At 49.7% G+C, this 23,946-nt stretch overlaps 1 long non-coding RNA gene across 1 annotated transcript in view; it reads left to right on the top strand.

The window, feature by feature from the left end:
• Positions 1-23,946, top strand: part of LOC139358762 (uncharacterized) — a 152,137-nt gene that overhangs the window by 87,643 nt on the left and 40,548 nt on the right. The window lies entirely within an intron of this gene.

The raw sequence follows: 23,946 nt of genomic DNA, 5'->3' as shown, positions 1-23,946 counted from the left end.
GAAGGTATTAGCAGCTGTGTGAGGTTCGATTATGCATGTGCAGGGGCGAACCCATTTAAATAAGCGTAGAAGCGTTCAGACCGCTCCCTGTGAACACAGAGGCCTCTGAGATAGTCCGAGCTCGAGGTGGTGACGGAGATGCGGCCCATCGAACCCCATTTCACCCCCATGGATCTTCCAGAAACAGCCCCCTGTGCAGCGTTTCAGAGGCCCGGCAGGAGAGGTGGGTCCGAGGCGCAGCTAAACCACACACAAGCCGAGCTTTTTGTAATTTTCCAAGTCGACAGAAGGGGAAACATTTACCGAACCTTCTTTTAACAGTGCACGTTTAAAGAACTATTAGCTGAAAATGGAGTTTGAATTGAAAACTTGCCTTGTCCTCCGCGTTCCCAGATGTGCAGGGCCAGGGAGGGTGTCAGGAGCTGGTGTCGGGAGAGGCGTGACCACCGTCTGGGTCTCTTCCTCTGGTTGCCTCTTCGTCCCCTCACCCTGGGAAGTGGAGGAACCGGCGTCCAGGCCCTTCAGGGAGAAAAGGGAGAGGGTGTCTTCACAGCACATCGTCCCAAGGTCTCCACATGGCGGCCTCAGACAGGCGCCCAGCACCGCAGCCTCTGGCTAAATCTCAGCAGCACACATGCCCTGCCCCCCTCCCCCCAGAACAGTTCTGTGCACATGCTGGTGGCTGAGTGGATCCTCCGTGGCCCTCCTGCGTGTGGGCACAGGCCTCAGCAGCTCCAGCACTGACCCAAGGAGTCCCAAGCCACCTCCACCCCCTCCCCTTTCCTTTCTCTTTTCCTTTCTCCCTCCCTCTCTCACTCTCTGCCTCTATCTCTGTCTCTCTCTGTCTCTCCCTGTCTCTATGTCTCTCTGTCTCTCCCTGTCTCTCTGCCTCTGTTTCTCCCTGTCTCTCTCTCCCTGTCTCTCTCTCTCCATGTCTCTGTCTCTCCCTGTCTCTCTCTCTCTCCCTGTCTCTGTCTCTCGCTGTCTCTGTCTCTTTCTTTATTCTGCTCTCACATCCTCAGCCCTGTGGTTACCCTGGCCTGGAGCTCTGTTGCTGTCCTCTGTTCCCTTTATTCCTCTTTGTCCCCTGACCCTCACCTCCAGGAACCTGTGCTGGTGCCAGTGATCTCAGCCCAGCCGCCCTCACCCTCCCGTCTGGGGGAATGCCCTCATTCCCCTCCCTGCCCATGGTCTTCTGCCAGCACAGCCCAGAGGCTGGGGCTGCTGCTGACCTGCATGGCTGTGACGGCCTTCAGAGACAGATGTGGTGACAGCTGATCAGAGAGGCCTCCTGTGCATGCTCAGATGAAGTAGGGGTGCCAGAGGGACAGAGAGATCAGGGAGAATGGGGGGTCTCAGAGAGGACAGTGGGGAGACTTGGAGAGGAAAAAAGGGGACTTGGAGAAGGTGGGAGGACTCAGGATGGGGGGACACAGAGAGGACGGGGGAGAGTGGAGGACTCGGAGAGGAAAGCGGGGACTCGGAGAGGAAATTGGGGACTCGGAGAGGAAAGCGGGGACTCGGAGAGGAAATTGGGGACTCGGAGAGGAAAGCGGGGACTCACTGTCTCTTTGTCATGGGTCTGGTTTGCTCTGAGCCTGATGCTCATATTCAATAGTCCTTCAGTCCTGGCTGGACAGACATCCACCCCCTGGCCCTCCCGCCATCCTTCCCTGGCTGTGCAGGCTTCCCTGAAGCTTTACCACCTTCTCTGAGGTGAGTTCCTTGAGAGGAAGAAGCACTTCGTGTTCTAGTCTGTGCTCAACGTGTAGGAAGTATGACGCTGGGCAGGGCACGGAAACGAGGTGGGTTACCAGGTGGCCACCTGAACGGACACCCCAGCTCTCGCTGGGTACCTCTGTGGTAGGAATTTCTCCTAATATGGCAATGCATTTAATTTTCACCCCGAGTCTATGAGACAAGTACCATAATTATCCCAACTTTGTAGATGAGAGCTTGTGCCATTTTCTGAGATGACCCGAAGGGCTGGATTTGCAGAATCAGTTTTCCGCCTCCGAGCCCCCACCCTTCCATCCGTCGGAAGGGTCCCCACCATGCAGCACTGAGCTGTGCAGATAAAGGGGTCATTTGAGACAAAGCCTGTCCTGAGCTGTTGGGAGAACCAAGCCACAAGGAGTTCTAAGGCCCAGCGATGTTCCTCCCTCCTTCCTTGAAGGAAGGGCTCAGGACCACCCGGACCTCTCTGATCCCACCGGCCTTTGTTCTGCCCCAGTGTGATGTGACGGGCACGGTGTCACCTGCAGAGGTGTGTCTGTCACCTCTGGGGGATGCCTGGGTGAGGTCGTGGGGAATCCGCACTGCCATCCAGGATGTACTTGCTGGGAGGAGACTCGCCTGCACCTGGGAGGTGATTCTACCTGCTATGAGCTTTACACCATGGTGGGCGGGGGCAGGGGGCAAAAGAACGCAGCATTAACCCTTCATGGTGCTATACTGTGTTGACGACGTGTAAACCGAAGGCATCAGCCACACCCCCAAACAACCCACAGTTGAGCAGGAGAGGAAAGCACATGCCCACGGTTTTAGGACATCCTGTGTGTAAAAGCCATAGGCTCCTCAGCAGTTGCAGGTCCCTGGGCCCCGGATCCCATCTGGGGTCAAGTCTGGGGAGCTGTGAGTTAATGAGCAGGTTGAGTGGTTCTGTGGCACAGGCTTTCGGACTACAAGCGGGCAAAACCGAGATGATCAAAGACCCGGTGGGTCACGGGACGCAGACTTCCCGCCGCTGCACGCAGGGCCCTCGCCACACGCCGCGGAGAGGAGGTCCTGTTTTATTGATAACAGTGCCGATAGCACCTTTCTATTACCTCTGTTATTATGACCGCCGGCTGCTTCAGGGACAAAGACCAGCACAGACTCTGCAGCTTCCTCAGAGGCTCGTGGGGAACGGGATGGGCTTTAACAGACAGGAACAGCGGAACCCCACGAGGGTACCCCGTAGGTCCCCGCGGCGGGCTGCATCCAGAGGTGTGAATGAGATCTTGGCTCATCGCTAGGGGAACAGGGCAGCTCTGGTAGTGCCCCTGCCAGGTGAGGGGTGCGCATCACCCCAGGAATTTGGAGGCAAAGGGCCGTCTCACTGGGCCTAGATTTATTTTGCAAGTAACTGCCTACCAGGGTGAATAATTCATCATTTGTTGCTTTGCTCTGGCTCTAATGGGCTTACTAAGCCATGGAGTCCGGATTCCTTCCAGGGTCTCATCTGATGTGCAGTGTCCTCTCCTCTCACAGACTCTCCTGGCTCATTTGTGCCAGGGAAGGGATGGGTGGGGCTCACACCTGCAGCTGACTCCGACCTGTGGCAGGAGGAGGGGGTGGGCCCCCAGGCACGAGGACCCCCTTGGAAGGTGACCTCCACCACATGTGTCCGAAGCTCTTTCTAGTGGCTGCTCAAACATTCTCCTCCCCCGTTACCAGCTCCGGCCCCACTCACTCTTCCCTCCTGCTTTAATTTTGCTCATGACCCTGACCGTCGGCATAAACCGTGGAAGTGCGGCCGCAGCTTCTCTCAGGGTCTGCCCTTTCCCAGCGGGTGGGACCAATGGTTATTTCATCCATGGCTGAATCCAGGCATCCGGAGGGTGGACCCCAATAAACAGTGACACCCACACCCCTTCCCGTCTCCAGTTCTTCTGACTGGAGGGAGAAATCTGACAGGGTTCTGGGGAGGAGCAGGTGCTGCCCCTCCTTCCTCTCACACTGGGCTGACGGTGAATTATTAGCAAGCTCCAGCACTTACAGGGAGGAGGTAGCTGATTAATAAGACTCAGTTCTGGGTTTTCTTCTGATCATCTATTTTTTCCTGCATAAATCCTCTGAATGACATGTAGATAAATTCTTGAAATGAAGAGCACCCCCCCCGCGAGACAGGATTTCATCATCTCACCTATTTAACTAATTTATTAGTTACAATTACAACTCAAAATGGCACCAACTTCAGCATCATCAAAACTACATTTCAATTATTCATTGAGCCTTTAATTAAGAAGCTCCACTAAATTAATAAACGCTTCAGTGTGAATGAAATGAAAAAGCCCGTGGAAAGTCTTGACCAACTTTTCTCCGTCTCAGGCATTAAGTTTCCTTCTACAAAAGGCCGCGGGCTCCCTCCCTATACGGGCAGGCTGCGGGGGTCCTGCGGCAGGTGGACACGCATGTGTGAAGGGAGGCGGCCGGTCGTGCGTCTCACCTCGGCAGCCAGGAAGGAATTCTAAGTCATCACTTGTGCGATGGCCGCGGATGCCCAGGAGGAGGATCCCAGTGGAACGGAGGTGGGCTGCGTGCAGCCTCGGGTGGGAGATAGTGTCACGTGTGTGCAGAAATCGGCCACCGTCTCCTTTTCGCGCTGCCCAGAAGCTGCCTGTAAGCACAGGTTTCAGAAGCCGGAGGGAGGAGCTGACCGTGCCGACGCCCGTCTGGGCCTCTTAGGACCTGGCAGTTCTCCCTGCAACTAACTCTGTCCTGCCCACAGCCGAGGCCCTTCTTAGATCCTCCTTTGCATCCCTTTCTGTTTCCTGCTGTGGGAGACGCGTCTCCCACCCAGGGTCAGTTTTCCAAGTGCTCAGCCTCAAATTCAGGGGGAGATGCAAATTAGGGTGAGGCAAGGGGCCCGTTCAATCTTGTCTCCCGCTGAAGGCTCCATGCCAGCCCCTCAGCTCAGGCAGCTCCTATCCCTGACTTCCCGACGGACAGAGTCCGTCCCGCTCTGCTCATCACCAAGAGCTTAATTCTTATGCGGCTGCAATCAGCTAAACTGACACCTCCCTTGTCCCCAAAGCTGCCACCTCTGCACCCTGCTGGGGAAGCCCGCCCTGGTGTGCGCCAGACGAGACAAGGGCGTAGCAAAGTGCTCACACAAGCAACCCCCAACAAGATGCCCTGACAGTGAAGAGAACACAGGCCGCTCTGCTCGCCTGTCCCCTGGAAGGGTGCGTTCACGTCTCCTTTAAAATGTCCCCACGTCATGAGCACGCTCTACAGCTCTGCGAGTTTAGGGACCCCATCGCCCTGAGGTCAGGCAGGGGCTGGAGTCATAGCCTGCGTTGGAGGGCTCCCTCTTTCAGGCCACCTCCCAGGTCCAGGGGAAGGCACAGATATGAGTCTGCTCCTTCCTTCCTTCCTTCCTTCCTTCCTTCCTTCCTTCCTTCCTTCCTTCCTTCCTTCCTTCCTTCCTTCCTCCCTCCCTCCCTCCCTCCCTCCGTCCCTCCCTCCCTCCCTTCCTTCCTTCTTTTCTTCCTTCCTTCTTTTCTTCCTTCCTTCCTTCCTTCCTTCCTTCCCTCCCTCCCTCCCTCCCTCCTTCCTTCCTTCCTTCTTTTTTTTTTTTTTTGACTGAGTCTTGCTCTGTCATCCAGGCTGGAGTGCAGTGGCACGATCTTGGCTCACTGAACCTCCACCTCCCAGGTTCAAGTGATTCTCCTGCCTCAGCCTCCCGAGTAGCTCAGATTACAGGTGCCCACCACCACACCCGGCTAATTTTTGTATTTTTAGTAGAGACGGGGTTTTGCCAGGTTGGCCAGGCTGGTCTCGAACTCCTGACATCAAGTGATCCGTGTGCCTTGGTCTCCCAAAGTGCTGGGATGACAGGTGTGAGCCACCGCACCCGGCCGAGTCTGCTATTTTCAGAACCGGGTCCCCACTTGCAGGGAGACGCCACTGAGGGCACCACTGAAGAGATCTTGAAAGATTGAAGAACAAAAAATTGATGCGAGATTAATTCATTGCACTTTAGTGCTTTTCAGAACATTACTGAGATGGTCGCTGCCAATTAATAATGCATCTTTATGTAACATCATTTATTTTATTATCCTTAGCATTAGGGATTAGAGTACTGCAGTCAGCATATGTATTCAATTATTTATTAAAAACACAGACAAGAAATGAGACAATACAAGCAGCATTTACCATCCAAAAACAGTAGACAAGGATACTGGCCTAGATTACCTGGTTTCTGCACAGAAAAGTGAAGTGTGTGCAGGTGCTCAAGGGGACGCTGCTTGTTTGGGTTTTGTGTCAAAGGGTATTAAGAAACATCCTGGGTTTTGTCTGTGTCTATTGATACCTCCCTGAAGCTACGCTCACGTGATAATCTCCTGTTGTTCCTCTTTACATGTTAATAAAGGGATTACCTTAACCCGCCCAGTGCTGTACTTGTCTCCCCACTTTCCCCTCCCTTCCTCTCAGTCCCTCTCAATCAATCTCTCCCTCTCTGTGTGTCCTTCACACACAGACACACACACACACACACACACACACACACACACACACATACACACACACACACCCCTGTACCTGATCATCTCCCGCTTTCTGGGGGAGAATCTCAGAATCTCAACTTGGAGACGCTCACCTGTCCCTGAATCTCCTCTAGGAAATTGTTTGCTGGAGTTGATTCTGCCTCTGCTCCCGTGCCTCCAGTGAGGTCAAAACAGAAGCAGCTCACAGTGTCATTGCGGGGATAAGATGATGAGGCAAGGCCTTCACATGGTCAGAGCAGGAGGAAGAGAGGAGAGGGGGAGTCACACACTTTTAAACAACCGGATCTTGCGAGAACTCACTCCCTATCATGAGAACAGCAAGGTGAAAGTCTGCCCCCGTGATCGAATCACCTCCCACCAGGCCTCTTGTCCAACATGGGCGATTACAGTTCGACATGAGATTTGGGTGGGGACACGAATCCCTCTTTACATGTTACAGGTTTTTACCTCTAACAGCATAAGTTAAACACAAAGAAATATCATCCATATGTTCAGCTGTTAGAGTGTTGGAGTCCCAGATTCCATCACTCTAACATCCACCCAGCTTCAGCAGACACCGTGGAGTACCTGCCACGGCCGAGGAAACACTCGTGAACACGCCACGTGCCCCTGCTCTGTGTGGGCGCTGCGTCCCAGAGAATGCCTCCTGCCCAGGGCCCATGCCGTGCCCTCCTGGAGCGGGCCCCGGGCAGACAGAAGTCTTCAACGCTGGGTCAGAGTCCCCGCAGACCACACGATCTCACACTCTGAGTTTTCTACTTTCATTGCATAGCCCAGACTTCCCTACGTGCTTCTACATCACATCACATGGACTTAAATTCAAAGTTTTTTGTTTTTTTTTTTTTGAGATGGAGTTTTGCTCTTGTCACCCAGACTAGAATGTGATGGCACGATCTGGGCTCACTGCAGCCTCCACCTCTCTCCTGCCTCAGCCTCCCGAGTAGCTCCGATTACAGGCATCTGCCACCACGCCCAGCTAACTTTTTTTTTTTTTTTTAGAAGAGACGGGTTTCACCATGTTGACCAGGCTGGTCTTGAACCCCTGACCTCAGGTGATCCACCCACCTCAGCCTCCCAAAGTGCTGGGATTACAGGTGTGAGCCACCACACCTGGCCAATGCAAAGTTCTTAGATGGAGTGTTTTGGTATTTTAAAAGATTTCTTCATGGTGTGGTTTGGATTTGTGTCCCCACCCAAATCTCATGTCGAACTGTAATCGCCAGTGTTGGACCAGAGGCCTGGTGGGAGGTGACTAGGTCATGGGGGCAGACTTTGACCTTGCTGTTTCACGATAGGGAGTGAGTTCTCGCAAGACCCGGTTGTTTAAAAGTGTGTGACGCCCCCACCCCTCTGTTCCTCCTGCTCTGGCTACGTGAAGAAGGCCTTGCCTGCTTCCCCTTCACTGCCCACCAGGATTGAAGGTTTTCTGAGGCCTCCACGGCCGTGCTTCCTGTACAGCCTGCGGAACTGTGAGCCAATTAAACCTCTTTTCTTTATAAATTACCCAGTCTCTCGTAGTTTTTTACAGCAGTGTGAGATGGACTAATGCATTTCGTTTAATGATTTAAACCCTAGAGATGCGTCCTTGAAGCTCTTTTACGTCCTTTTCCAGGTGAAATCAGAGAAGCACGACTGGAACTAAGAGGAACTTTAGACTGCATCTGGTCCTGTGCTCCCATTTTACAGGAGTGAGAACAGGGGGTCAAGGCATGAGCTGCTTCATTCATTCATTCACTCACTCGTTCATTCTGTGCAATGATTTTATTTTTGCTGTAGCCACCTTCTCTCCATTAAATTTTTTTTTTATCAAATAGCATAATTTTCATGGCTAATTATGTTCACTGACTCCCAATTCTTTATATTCAAGGTAGACATCTCAGCACAGTCTTGTGGCACATTCATTAATTGATTCTTTTACTTAACAAAATATTTTAACTTTTTATTATAAAAAATTTCAAAGATTTGAACTGCACCACCCCAGCTCAAAAAAAAAAGCAACAAAAAAACAAAAAACAACAAGAACAAAGTGCCAACGTTGCTTCACCTATTTTTCCAGTTTTTTTTCCAGATATTTTAAAGCTTATGCTGGACATCATGTCATTTCACCTATAAATACTTGATTATGCATTTTTACTTAAAATAATACAAAACACAATATCTATATGTACCTTTCTATCCATCTATCTATCTATCCATCCATTCATGTGGTTCATTGATTGGAGAAACTGATGTCATTTGACTTGCGTGTCATATAAACCGCTCAATTGATCTGAGGCTCGATTTGATTCTAGTTCACTTTTTTTTTTTTTTTTGCAAGAATTGCTTGCAGGTGGCACCAGTGCTTGCTTCACAGCAGAAGGTCCATTAGGTCTTAATGACATTAAGACTGGCAGGGTCAGACTTACCCAGCTCCCCGCCCCCAACCACCATTTCACTTAATAAATGTGGAAAGCAGCCGTTTGTGATGACTGAATCGATGAATTATGTCATGAAGAGCTGCAAAACGGTGACTTTCTAATTAACTTCACTTTTGAGTAATAGCTGGAAATTTTCTCTCAACAAAAATGTTCTTTCATCCATTTTTAGCTTAAAAAAAAGAAAGATAAGCATTTGAACCCGCTTTCGTTTCAGAGCCAAGAGTTGGTTCTATCCCCCTCCCATTCTGACCAACAGGGGGAGGCTTTATGAACGTCAGGTGCACACACGGACCTTATGCCTTTGATGTGTTTCAATCTATTGCAGTTATCATTCTTTCTGATTTTCTTTTTGTTCTACACCAGGCCGGTGGGAACACTTTTCTTTACATGAGAGTTTAAAGTTTGCATCAAATTTAGAAAAAAACAAGTAAGTCTGCCATGTCTTCAAATAGTTTTCTGTACCCTTTTTTTCTGGAACTTCAGTTACGGGCAAGTTAGATTGAAGTTGTACTATGTGTAACTGAGGCTCTGTTAATTACGTTTGTTCTTTCTTTTCTCTCTATGCTTTGCTTTGGATAATTCTCGTGGCTATATTTTCAAGCTTGATTTTACTTGCTTCTGCTGTGTTTTATCTGCTCATAAGACCTGTAAGTGTATTAGTCACTGTGGATATTGTACTTTTTAGCGTTAGTTTTATTTATTTCTTCTTAACATTTCTCTCACATTATGTTTCTTTTTCTCTCACATTATGATCATGTGTTCTTTTAAATCCTTAAACACATTTATAATTTATAATAGCTGTTTTAACATTCTTGTCTGAAAATTCCAACATCTCTGTCATTTCTGGGTATTCTTCTGTTGACTGACTTTTCTTGGGGTTACAGGTCATATTTTTCTCCTACTAACATGGTGACTGATTCCTAATTAGATGCTTGACACTGTGATTGTTTTGGTGATGAGTTTTTGTGTTTTATTGTCTTCCTTTAAAGAGTTTGGAGTTTCGATTCGGTGACATTTATGTAACCTTCAGACCACACTGGTCTCTCCTGGGCTTTATCTGGAAACTCGAGGGCGCAGGTCTGGGGCATTCTCTCCTGGGAGGCTGGTTTAGCCGCAGACTCTCCGGTTTATGCTGAGCACACAATGTGTTCACCAGGTTCTCTCTATGTGGGCAGATGGAAACACGAGTGAGTCCCAGCCCGGTTTGGATTCCTGGGATTGTTGAAGGTATGGATCCCAGGATCTCCGAGAATGGCCTGATGGAATTTTGCCTTCAGTCTGTCTACGTCCGCGTTGAGCCACAGACTCAGGGAGACCCGTGCCGATTCCTGGAGCCGTCTCTCTGCACAGATCCTTTCTCGATGTTGTTCTTCCCGCCAAGTTTTAGCCACTTCAACATCCCAGAACAGGGGTCTCTGTACCCTCACTCAGTGGGACTTGTGTTCTGCCTGACTTTCCTCTGTGTGGTGGGGTCGGCTTCCAGGCAGAAGGCTGGGCAACGGCAGCCTCATCGCATGCATTCTCTTCTCTCAGGGATTCCTTCCATTCTTGGGCTACCTGTTAGTCAATATCTGAAGTCAATCGTTTCGTGTGTTTTTCTAGTTTCCAAGGTTTTTACAGTAGGAGGGAAAGTCTGGCACCACTGATGCTGTCTCAGTGAAACACGGAGTCTCGACAAGGTTTGTGTTGGGATTACTTAGCATAAAAACACATCAAGACGATATCAGATGGAAATTCAAGAGGAAATTTAAATAAATTATCGGTGGGAAATTGCAACATCTTTTAAAATCATTGATATATAAAGTAGACAATTTGAAAGACGCATGCGAGCTTGTATTCGTAAGCTTGCTTCGTGGAGCCGTTCTTTTCACAGGTGTTTACAGCATGTTCTTTTGTGTGAGGTGCTTGTTTAGGAACCGCGGCTGTAATAAATAGTGAGTAAGTCAGGTCCTACCTCCTGTGTTCGTGATACTCACTACATGGCAGGGGGGAAAGACAGACAAAAGTAAGCAAATGAAACAATAATGTAAATTACACACAAGTTCTCCATCCCAAGGAAACAATGCTTTACATCTCCCTGGCCGGATAAAACACGGGAAAACGAATACTAAAAAGGCTCAAAGAAAATCTCAGTTCCACCTGGCAGACATTTTACGGACCAAACTCTTTGGAATAAAGTTTGATGTTAATAGAAAAAATAAATGTTGGGGAGAAAAGGCTGTTTTCCTGAAAAGTGTACTTCATTTCTTACTGGTTAAATTGAAGAAATAAAGCAAAAATTCTAAATTATAGTTTATCTTAGAAAAATCCTGGGTGCCTCATGCCTGTAACCCCAGCACTCTGGGAGGCCGAGGTGGGCGGATCATGAGGTCAAGAGATGGAGACCATCCTGGCTAACACGGTGAAACCCTGTCTCTATTAAAAATACAAAAACAAAAGTAGCCGGGCGTGGTGGCGGGGGCCTGTAGTCACAGCTACTCGGGAGTCTGGGGCGGGAGAATGATGTGAACCTGGGAGGCGGAGCTTGCAGTGAGCCGAGAATTGCACCACAGCACTCCAGCCTGGGCGGCAGAGCCAGACTGTCTTAAAAAAAAAGAAAAGAAAAAAATCCTGAATGCAGCGTGCAGCCCTCGCCAGCTGCAGAGATGCTTGGTTGGTGGGCACAGGATGGGCGGGGGACTCAGCCCACCCACTGCTCAGCTCAGCTTGGCCCTGCACCAACTCCCTCCCAGGCTTTTCTCCCTGGGGGAGGAGCAGAACCAGCAGAGTCCCCAAAGCCAAGTCCTCCTGACTCCAGTGCGGGGCAGGGGCTGCCCTCCTCCACACCCACGCCTGCCCCAAACCAGCTCCGGTTGCAGACGGTCCCTCTGCTGACCTCTGGAGATGAGCCTGTTCATGTCACCCCCTGTGCTGGGGACCGATTGACGGGGCCCCACTGTCAACAGCCCTGGCCCGTCCGGCCTCAGACATTCACAGTGACAGGAGTTCAGGCCAAGGAGCATTTGCCACTGATGGTGAGGGGAGTACGAGGGTCCAGCTCCCACACATTGTAGGAGAACCTGCACTTAGGGGGAGACACCAAACTTTCCACACTTCAGCGTTTAAGATGGAAGACGCAATTAGGTGAACTAAGTATTCAATTCATAAACTAGAAATAGAATAACAAAGTAAAAGTAAAGAAATTGGGATTCCTGAGTAAAGAAGAAAATACTAGATTACAAGAGATGTATTAAGTGGCTTTATAAATAAATTAAATAACTCTTTCTTTTAAAAGACTAATAAAATAGATAAATGTCTAGCAAATCTAGTCAAGAAAAAAATAAGAATGTGACCACATACATTTTATGGATTTTAAGAGCGGATTATAACTACATAAAGTGGGTACTCAATAAACATTTGTAGGATTAATGAAAATATATTTTAAAATGGAATTCTCTGTACAACTGTATAGTAACAAATTTGAAATCTGGATGAAATGGCTCATAGTCTAGGAAAACATGAATCACCAATATTGACTCAGAAAGAAATGTTTACTCCATGTCGGTGAGATAGCTGGGCAGGAGATGAGCTTACAAAAATCAATAGTTTTTCTTATGCTAGAAATAAGTACCTAGGAATGGAAATGAGGACAAATACATTGTGCACAGCATTGGCAGAAACTATAAAATGCTCAGGAATCTATCTTGAAAATAAAGGTGCAAGACCATATAAGGCTAGGGTTAGACTAACCTTGTACAATATTTATATTATATTATAGTCTTATATAGAATAAGGCTATATGGAAAGTCTTAATAAGGGACATAAAAGAAGATCTGAAGTCACAGAGAGATAGCTCGTCCTTATAGGGAAATGCCTAATCTCCCAAGACAGCAATTCTTCCACTCTTGATATAAAAGTTTAATGTGATTCCAGTGAGATTACCAGGCGTCTTATTTAACGAACTGAAAGTTCATAGGGAAGAATAAATTCCCAAGAATAGTCAAGCAAACTCTAAAAAAGAACGGCAATTGTAAAATTGTCTGATGTGAAAATGATAACTTATTTGCAAGGCACTTTAATCAAATCAATATGGTACTGGCCCAGGAATGGAAAAGCGAATCAGGGCATGGAGAAGCAGAACCTAATCTATGAGGTCTGATTTGTGATAAGAATGGCATCCAATTCAGGGGAAGGGAACGGTTCCCCTCGTGAGTCAGCCTGCACAGAGATGCCCATCAGGATGGAAATGAGTCAGTCCTCAACATCAAACCAGCAACAAACACAAACGCCAGGTGAATCGAAGGCTTAAACAATAATAATAATAACAATAATGATATTTACATCCAGAAGCAATAATGATATTTACATCCAGAACCTTAGAGGTTGTGCAGACAATCTGAAAATGAGGAAATGATTTTTTTCTTTTCTTTTCTTTTTTTTTTTTGAGACAGAGTCTGACTCTGTCACCCAGGCTGGAGTTCAGGGGCGTGATCTCGGCTCCCTGCAACCTCCACCTCCTGGGTTCAAACAATTCTCCTGCCTCAGCCTCCCAAGTAGCTGGGATTACCGGTGCCACCACCATGCTTGGCTACTTTTTGTATTTTTAGTAGAGATGGGATTTCGCCATGTTGGCCAGGCTGGTCTTGAACTCCTGACTTCAGGTGATCTGCCCACTTCAGCCTCCCAAAGTGCTGGGGTTACAGGTGTGAGCCACCACACCCAGCCTGGAAATGATTTTTAATAAGGGATTTAGAAGCCATAAATTAAAGTCATTTGTGCTCAGATAGTGATTAAAGTATTTTCATGGCAAAAAAGATACTTTATATCAAGCCAATATAACAGTAATATATTGGTAAAATATTTTTTTAACGTAAATGACATACATGTGTGATATTATTATTTGTAACATCCCAGAAACGTATATTATTAGAAAGCTGACAAAGAATAAAAGCAACAGATTAACAAATGTCTGAAAGAGATGTCCCGACACACAGCTGCTTAAAGATTTGCCAGTGAAAGAAACCATATGTTTTATCACCCTCAGACTAAAGAAAACATAAGGAAACGTAACATCTCTTGTTGGCAGGAAAAATGGCACCATTTTTAATATTCATGCAAATTTAAGTTGTTACGGCATTTTGGAAAGCAGTCTGGAAATGACGCCCATGCCCTCTGATACCCTTTGATGCCACCATCCCAGTCTCTTTTGTGTGTATTTGTAGTGGGCGGAGGGAGTGGTAATGCAAAAATATGTTTCCACCAATCACCCTGCAATCAGGCCTTGGGAATCCACCACATAGGAATAAAATGCCAATAGGAAACCACGTGTGATGTCTGTGGATGTTTCTGGAAGCGTGTGTGTGTGTGTGTGTGTGTGTGTGTGTGGCGGCAAAACAAAACAAACAACAGAGGCGTCCAGCCAGAGCAGCCTGGGAAACAGCACGGACACCTGTGATGGACGGGGTGGGACCTGGGCTCAGCCTCCGCCGTCCCTCCAGGCACCTCCCTCTCCTTTGGTTCTCACGGGTGAAGTCAGAGGAAAGGTGTTTGGAAATCCCACCTTCCCCTGACGTCTGTTCATTCCTCACACCTGCTGCACTGGGTTTCACCAAGACCGACGATGACCACCTGAGGGGACCTGGCTCCGTCCTCCTTCCGCAACCGGGGCCTGCGGGTTTCCTGCTGTTTGGAGGCCTCTCCCGCGTGGCCGGTTTGCAGGTGAGCATGTCCACACATTTCCCTCCGGCGTCCTGGGTGCCTGTCCTCAGCGTCACCTGCATTTCCTCTTCGTCCACCTTCTCTTTTGAATCTCAGCAGGAGACACATAGAACTGAGAGGCCCGTGGAAGCTGCTTGGCTTATGTTTTGTTTGCTACCTTGAAACATTTCACAACCGGCTTCTCCTGAATAAGCCGGAGGACTTGGCCGTCTTCCACCCGCATTCCCACAGGGATGCAGGACTGAAGCTGAGCTGCGGCCACTCCTCTGGACAGGGGCGCGCGGGTCCCCTGGCTCCCGGGCGCGGGGCCATCTCACGGCCTCCTTCCTTGCCAAGCCCTGCAGGACCCTTCTCCGCTGTTTCCTCTGAGTATTTACTGCTCCCTCTGAGACAAAACGTCCTCTGTGGCAACACCGGGCCTGGTTTCTGTGTCTCCGACTGACCCCAAGGGGATTCCAAAAGTTTCCTGTGTCCTAGGGACTCAGAAGCCTGGACTGTAAACCTGTTAACCCTGTGATCGGATAGTGACGCTTCAACCGCTGAAAACAGCCAGGGGCTTCCCTTGCTTTTCTCCACCTGGGAATGACCCTGCCCCCCTCCCTCTTCGCCACCACCCGAGGGTTTCCATAACTGCCCATTCCACCCCAGTTCCTCCCCCAGGGTCTTCAGCAAGGAGGCTTCCGGCCCCTGGCCTGGAGTCAGGCCTCTTCCATGGTGAGATTTTGAACAACCCAAGCTAAGTGTGGTCTGCCCACCCCGATTCTCCACGTCTCTGGGGGTGGCTGATCATGCTGTCCCTTTACCAGGGGCTGTTTCTGATGGTCCCATGGAAAGAACCAGGCAGCCACAGAAATCTCCCGAAACGCTGCATATTTTAACCCAGAGGGAGGCCACCTCTTCACTCTTATTCTGGAAGCTCTAGGAGAGGAAACTGGGGTTGGCAACACCTGGTCCCACATTTCAGATGAAGTTCTGGGATTGGAACCTGGGGTGGGTGAACCTCTGGGTCCCACGTCTCAGATGAAGTTCTGCCATTGGAACCTGGAGTTGGTGAACCTCTGGGTCCCACGTCTCAGATGAAGTTCTGCCATTGGAACCTGGAGTTGGTGAACCTCTGGGTCCCACGTCTCAGATGAAGTTCTGCCATTGGAACCTGGAGTTGGTGAACCTCTAGGTCCCACGTCTCAGATGAAGTTCTGCCATTGGAACCTGGAGTTGGTGAACACCTGAGTCCCACGTCTCAGATGAAGTTCTGGGATTGGAACCTGGAGTTGGTGAACACCTGGTCCCACGTCTCAGATGAAGTTCTGCCATTGGAACCTGGGGTTGGTGAACACCTGGTCTTTTGTCTGCTAGAAACACAGGGAGACTAGAACCCAGCCTGTAGGAGAGATACTGAAATACGATGGGGACACCTGCCATCCTGCCACAATCAAGTCCATCGTTCCGGCTTTCCCAAGGCATAGCCCCTTGCTGTCCAAGTTTTGTGTTATTCAGCTGCTTCTCCTGTTGGGGGGAGGTGGTGTCATTTCTGTCCTTCACAAGCAGGGCTTTCCGGCTGCCGCGCTCCTCAGGCTCATTTGGAACTCTCCCCTGCACTGCCAGCCTTTGTTGCTTGGTGGAGCTACCGTTTATCACACTGTTTCCTGAGGAAAATGTCTTTCAAGTAGCAAGTACATCTCACAAATAAACCTAGAGCATGACTTACGTGGTTTATAGGTGGAATTACACCGATGATCAGGAAGTTGCCTTAGAAACAAAATGTTAAAAACAATGAAAAATAAAATAGAAACACTATGTTGCATTTGGAGTTTGGTGATTTGCATATTTATGAAGTTCTGCAATTTGAAAAAATATTTCTCTTCTTTCCTGGGTGTCTATTTGGAATACATTGTCATGTGTCAAAATCAAGGCAATCAGAACCAAGGTTGCCAGCCTGCGACAGCCGTTCTCGATGGCCTCGGTTACAATGCTGAGAGGACTTATTATTCATAGATTCATCTAAAGATAAGTTTGGAAATAATTTATCTAGTATCCGTGTGTGAATTGCATTTATTTTAAAGGTTGTTGCATAGGAGGCTTAAACATACCCAGCAAATTATGCCAGGGGAAGTTTTCCTCAAATCTTTCTAAACCCAGAATGCTTGTCTGTTTAAATCTCTTGGACCGGTTTTTCTTTCAATCACTCCAATATTTGGAGACTCTTCCTCCTGTCTAGAGAGTGTGGCCTCGCCCATCCATGGATTCAGGTTCCTCCTCCTTTTCCCTCCACTGACCCGCACATTCCCACGGAGAAGCACGAGGAGGAAACACTCCAGCCAGTGGAGAGATGACAGGTTTTACTCTCAAAAGGAGAAAATGAAGACATACGACTTTGGAGGTCCAAGATGTTGCGGTGAAGAGATTCTGTGTTTTCAGCAGTGCTTCCCCCGCAGCGATCTCTTTCCCCCACTGCGCCCAGCACACGTGTGAACAAAGCCAGGGTTCCTGTCCTCTCTGTGGGAGAGACTAGTGTACAGAAGACGGGCAGGAACCGGACGATTTCCATTCGTCACCGATGATTAAGGGAATGCAAACCAAGGCCACCCAGTCGCTTCGACGAAACCTCTAAGCTCACTTGAGCAATCGCACCACAGTGAGGGGAAGAGCAAAGTTCAAGCCAACGGTCAAGCTCATTTTCCTGATGACTGTGGAGGGCAGATGGGCCAGGGCTTGTTCTACATGACCCTGTTTTGCAGGGAGTTGGCCATGAGCTGTTTGTCTCTCCAGGAGAAATGCTTTCTTGGCAGGGGAAGTCGAAGAAGGAGGTATTCAGGGTTGGAGAAGGAGCACGCCAAGACCTGGAGGTTAGCTGGGGGAGACAGTGGCCCTAAGTTGGCTACAATGTCCCAGGGACAGCAAGCCGGCTGTAGAACCTGGAGATATGCTGACGTCACTCAGCGGTCCCCTTCCTGATGGAGGACGGTATCTGGGACCCTTTGAGCTCAGGGTTGCTCACCTGTCCAGGATTCTGTCCTCACACTGAGGCATCACTGGTTCTGTGCCACCATTCACTGAACTGGTGTTTTCTCATGCCTTCCTGCAGGCCGCTCCTTCCACCCAGAACGCCCCGTTCCGGGCAGGCCTCTTTCTCAGCTCTGGCTTCTCTCTTCTCTCTTCCCAGAGCCTTTCCTGACCCCAGTCGCTCACCCCACACCCACCAGTGATGCGGGAGGCTGGGGTGCTTTGCATTCTGGGCACGACTCTGTGCCTCTGTCGCAATGCTCGTCATATCACACATGAGAGAGCAAGGGCTGGAGCTGGGGCAGTGCTGGGCTCAGGGATCGGGGGTCGTGGGGCTGCCCTGTTCAGGAGGGTGGCAGGGGCTTGCCTGCCAGGTACGTGGTTGTACCACCGTGAAGCGATAGGAACCGTGGGGGGCTGTGGACGCCTGAGCTCCATTTGCAGAGACTCTCCGTATGTCCCTTCCTTCTTCTGTTGTAACTTTTGATATTCGCAGGGCCGCTTTCATTTCCGCACGAGTTAATCACGAAATAACAGAATACAGCTTTGAAACGGTGGGCCCCTCTGCCTGCTGGCAGAGGCAGTCTCTCTGCTAAGCCTCTGCTAAGCAGCTTCTCTGCTAAGCCGCAGAAAAGTAGAGGCTGTTCGGTCTCGTGCAACCGCCCCAGAACCGAGGAAGTTGAACTCGGGAGCCCGCAGTTCCACCCCTTACTGTATCAGCCAGGATTCAGCTACAGGCAACAGAAATCACTTGTTATTTCCATGGGGACGGAACGTAAAACAGTGTCCAAGGATTACAGAAGCAGAGGGGCTAGAAGATGGGGCTCTAAGCCCTCCGCCAGTGATTTCCAGAACAATCCAGAGAGGCCCGCCAGTCAGGAAACGTGGCACATGGGAAGCCCCTTGTGAACTTGCTGGCTCCAGAAACCGCGCTTCCTTCGCTGGTTTGGGGAGCAGAGGCTCTGAGGCGAGGCTGCTGACCACAGCTGCAAGCTCCATCCCCTCACTGCGTCAGCGGAGACCCAGACCAGCCAGGACACCGTGGGCCAAGCCCTGGCCCTGGACACGCCCAAAGCCAGAGGCTGATATGGGAACTGCTGAGGCCACAGCAAGAATGCCAGCCAGCAGAAGCCAGGGGTTCCTTCCACCTCTCACTGCCCTAGCACACAGAGCAAGGTGGGAGCGTCATGCCGGCTGCAGAGAACTCCCACCTGCCCCAGCACACGGAGGAGCAAGGGCGGAGCACCACATCCGGTGCAGAGAACACACATGTACGATTCCTGGCACCCCGGCCTCTGAAGTTAGGAAGGCCCACGAGAAGGAGAAGCGAGCCAGACAAAACCCAACCTCTACAACTGCCTTAAAAATACGTGTGCCCAATAGCAAAGACTTGGAACCAACCCAAATGTCCATCAATGATAGACTGGATTAAGAAAATGTGGCACATATACACCATGGAATACTATGCAGCCATGAAAAAGGATGAGTTCGTGTCCTTTGTAGTGACATGGATGAAACTGGAAACCATCATTCTGAGCAAACTATCGCAAGACAGAAAACCAAATACTGCATGTTCTCACTCATAGGTGGAAATTGAACAATGAGAACACTTGGACACAGGAAGGGGAATATCACACACCAGGGCCTATTGGGGGGTGGGGGGCTGGGAGAGGGATAGCATTAGGAGAAATACCTAATGTCAATGGCGAGGGATAGCATTAGGAGATATATCTAATGTCATTGACGAGTTAATGGGTGTAGCACACCAACATGGCACATGTATACATATGTAACAAACCTGCACATTGTGCACACATACCCTAGAACTTAAAGTATATATATGTGTGTATGTATGTGTGTGTGTGTGTGTGTATATATATATAAATACATGTGCCCTGGCAGTGGCCCTTAAGCTCCTGTTTGTCTTCTGATGACTGACAGATTTAGAAGCTTGCTTTGTTTAAGCCAAATGTAAAGGGTCGTCCCTTCTCTCTTTTCCTGTACACATGGCAGTTAGAGAAAAGAAAACCAACGATTTAGTTTGATTTCTTGCATAATGAAATAATTTAATCCACTGATTTCATGTCAGTTGACACAGAGGTGCAGCACAGAAGCAGAGACACTCGGTGAGGGGTGTGAAGGGGAGGCTGGCTGGAGAACGGGTTTTGGAGAATTGGTGAACTCTTGAAAAAGAAGCAGAAATCGTTCCTTCAGACCAGATCAAAATTAAATTCTAGATGTTCTAGATGGGGGTGGAGGAAAAACAAAGGAAGCTCCCCCAACAATGTCAGAAGCTGAGGAGGATGAGGAGAAGCTGGCCCCTCGCTCGTGGCTGGAAGGGGTGTGAATGGGGCCACCCTGGGGAAGACGGGTTGACCATCTCCCCGTAAAGGTGAACGGACACTCCCTGTCCAGGCAGCCGCCCCCGGTGGGCATTTACCCAAGTGAGCTGAAGACCGATGTTCACCCAAAAACCTGTGTGTGGGGTTTTAGAGCTGCTTTATCCCTAATTGCCCCAAACCAGACAACCAAGATGTTCTTTAGCAGGAGCAGGAGAGACGAGCTGTCAGCATTCGTAGAGAGGACCCTGACGCAGTGGGAAGAGACGCAGACGACGATTCATGCGGCCGGATGAGGAATCAGGTGGACAGAGGGGTCCCAGAGGCATTTTTCTTTTTTTTTTTTTTTTGAGATGGAATCTCGCTCTTTCTCCCAGGCTGGAGTGCAGTGGTGCAATCTCGGCTCACTGCAACGTCCACCTCCTGGGTTCAAGCGATTCTCCTGCCTCAGCCTCCCGAGTAGCTGGGATTACAGGTGCCCACCACCACGCCCAGCTAATTTTCTTGTATTTTTAGTAGAGACGGGGTTTCACTATGTTGGCCAGGCTGGTCTTGAGCTCCTGACCTTGTGTTCTGCCTGCCTCAGGCTTCCAAAGTGCTGGGATTACAGGTGTGAGCCAGCGTGCCTGGCCCTGAGGCATTTTGCTGATTGACAAAGCCAGGCCCCAAGGCTCCGTATTGTGGGATCCCATTTCCATGCCTTTCTGGAAAAGGCACAACTGTGGAACAGAAAACAGATCCATAATCACTGGGGTTTAGGGTTAGGGGTGGGATTGGCAAAAAGGGGACACAGAAGGTAAGTTGGAGGGTGGCAGAGCGGCCTCGGGGACACTGGCGGTGACGACACAATTCTGTGCTTCAGTCAAAGCCCATGGAATAAAGTGAACTTTATGAAAATGGGAACGATCCAGCAGCCGATGCGGGGTCTTGGGAGGAAAAGCAAACAGACACCTCAATCTGACTGCATGAAAGAGGCGCGGCACACCTTGCTGGGGGCAGGATGGGGGAGTGGAGCTCACCTGAGCAATTTCAGCAAAGAGGTTTATGACTCAAGACAAAAGGAACTGGTCTCAGTGCTGGCTCCAGGCGGTAAGTTTGTCTCTCAGGGGTGCAGCCGAGCAACTATGTAGCCACTTCACATGTTTACCCGGCTGGAATAAACCAGTGAATAAACAGTAGAAGGCAGGGATCAGATTTCTCACTGTCAGAGGAAAAGTTGCACCTAAGCAAAGGCAAGATGCGAATGGTCTCTGGGGCTGTATTTTATTCAGAGACCTCAAAAAACACACATGCATGCAGGCACGCACGTGCACACACACACACACACACACACGAATGTGAATGACAAACGCACCCCCAGCTCGGTCCCTAAGATGGCTGAGAAGCAGTGACACCCTGGAAGCAATGAGCATGTCTTGTGTCCCCACCTTGGTTTCTAACAGTTCCCTGATATGGGGAAGCTCTGACTTTGCTTTCTAACCATTTCTTAATACAGGGAACCAAAGTTACTTGGGTGAGTGGGCGACTCTAGGGATGAGGCAGGAGAAATACAAGATGAGCCCAGGGCATCTTACAGCACCGCAAAACCAGGAAATGCCACAAAGAGGATGCACATGCACCTGCCCTGATGTCAACACATGATTTCATAAGTAAACACATAGCAAAGGGTCCACCAACATTCCGTGTGTAAGAATTTTGAGTAATAGCCGGGTGTGGTGGCTCGCACCTGTAATCCCAGCACTTTGAGAGGCTGAGGTGGGTGGATCACCTGAGGTCAGGAGTTCGAGACCAGCTTGACCAACATGGTGAAACCCTGCCTCTACTACAAATACAAAAAAATTAGCCGGCCGTGGTGGCAGACGCCTGTAAATCTCAGCTACTTGGGAGGCTGAGGCGGGAGAATCACTCGAACCCGGGAGGCGGACGTTGCAGTGATCCGAGATGGCACCATTGCCCTTCAGCCTGGGCAAGGAGAGTCAAACTCCGTCTCAAAAAAAATAAAAAAAACAAAACTAATAACAATTTTGAAGAATAAAAGGAAAAGGACAGAGGGAGGGAGAGAACCACCCCAAGAACACCACAGTCTTAATTGCTGCAGGAATGACCCGAAGGGCAGAGCCTTGGAGGAGAAACAGGGCATTTGCATGGCCTCAGAGTGTGTCACCCAAAGCCTGCACTCGTGACTGGTGGTTGTACCTTGTGTCCACAAACTCTCTCATGCCCCTCCCTTCCGGAGGTGGGACTTAACTCTCCTACCCTGGAGTGTGGGTTGGACTCGTGACTCACTTCTAACAACAGAGCAGGAAGGAGCAAAACCGTCCGTGCCACAGAGAGCTGGCAGACAGCAGCCTGGCCAGGGACAGAGCTGGCGCGCCCGGCACGCGTGTGGTGACACGCAGCCCCTGCGTGACGGGAGACGGAGCCCACCGCCCCTCCGGGGATCTCTTCCCCCAAACCCACCGTGTTGGTCTCACCATGAGAAAGCATTAGAGAATACAAGATTCTATAAAATCCGTGACCAGAATCCAATCTTGACAATTTCTCAGTCTTTTGTTTCATGGAAAATTTTTCTGTCTTTTTTTCTCTTTCTTGGCCAGCTTTTCAATCTTGCTATTAAAATAATCACCTCCCGTTGTCAGAGTTTGGAGGATGCGGTGAGGAGACCTGGTGACCACACGCAGCGTGATGTCCTGGGACAGAAGGAGGATGTTGAGGGAAAACTAAGTCCAAATCAAGTCTTTCGTTCAGTCTGTTGTGTGGTATCACCGTTAATTTCCCGGAGCTACAGACAACTTACTAAGCACATCGATGTGAGCTGCATTAGTAGAAGGGGAGCAGGTGACAGGCTGTGGACGCTGCTGTGGCACCTCTTCAGTTCTTCTGTACATCTAAAATGATTTCAAGATACAAAGCAAAACAAATAATACTTCCAAGCCTCTGTTTCAATGATCTATATTTGCAGCATTAATGAGCTAGAAGAAAAAGAACACAAAAAAGTCCAGCCAATTAAGCGTTGGGGACTCTCTTGGGGGCTTCTGGAGTGTGGTGGAGAATGGAGCGTGACTGAAGGCCGAGCCCCCTCACAGCTGAGCTGCTTTGGACCTGGGGCCCTGAAGCCCCCGATACACCAGCTGCACCTCTCCAGGCCACAGCCTCTGTCCCACCTGGGCTCCATCTATGGGCTCAGGGGTCACCCAGGCCAGGCACATCCGGGTTCACTGGGGCCTTACCTTATAGTACACGGCCACCATAGCCGAGGGAACCCACGCCTGGGAGGATGGATTTCCGGGCTGGAAGCCTCCGGCGATGATGACCATGTGGCAGGTCCCCTTCTGTGTGGCTGCCTTTCCCTGTGATGGCTCTGGCCATGCCACCGACAAACACCTCTGGGTCTCGGCTGCCAGCACAGGCTCCTGCGGCACCGCCCACCTGGAGGCACCACCCCAGAGACACGAGCCTCGTTCTTCCGAAGAGCCGTAGCCTACGCCTTTGTTTTATTCCACAGGGTCATTACAGGGAACCAAATCTGTACTGGGGCAAGGTCTGCTTTGGGGCCCAATGTCCCCGCAGTTTGTCAGACAGCTGTGCTTCCATGCTTCCGTGTCACTGCCTCTTCCACCCTAAAATCTCAGCCGAGGAGGCCCAGGAGGACACTCGGAATATGCAGAGGGGGAGACAGGGATGAGGAGTCACCAACAAACCAATTAAACCCCGACCTGGAGGCAAACGTTCTAAACACGGGGTGGAGAGTCACCGGGGTGGGGTTTCCTTCACAAGGGGCCTTCAAAATCAGAAGAGATTCCTTCCCTGCTTATACCAGGGGAACTAAGAATCAGCCCACAGGCAGTGGATTGGCCAAAGTGACCTTTCAGCATGCTGGCCCTCTGCCTCTAACGTCTCCCAAAGAGCTGATGAAGCCGAGCCACTTGCCATTATGTGTTGAAAATGGTGCAAGACCCCACACAATCATCCCTGAACCTATAATGCTGATGCTGTAATGTAAAAGGAGTATTTTCCCCCTTGAGATAAAATGCCATCAGATGCCATCTGTGCTGCCTGTAATTTTAGCCATAAATCCTCGTTGTATTTATCGGAGATTTGTTTTTCAAGATGGCTAATTTTAGTCTCCAATTCAACCGCACACTAATTTTCCTGTTTCTTTCTTGCTGAGAAATCTGATATAACAGCTCCTCATAGAAAGGGCTTGGCAGGTTC

Source organism: Macaca nemestrina, chromosome 15, assembly GCF_043159975.1.
Source record: "Macaca nemestrina isolate mMacNem1 chromosome 15, mMacNem.hap1, whole genome shotgun sequence".
Classification (NCBI taxonomy): Eukaryota; Metazoa; Chordata; class Mammalia; order Primates; family Cercopithecidae; genus Macaca; species Macaca nemestrina.
Note: the sequence above shows the minus strand (reverse complement) of the source record. Positions and strands in the feature narration are given on the sequence as shown.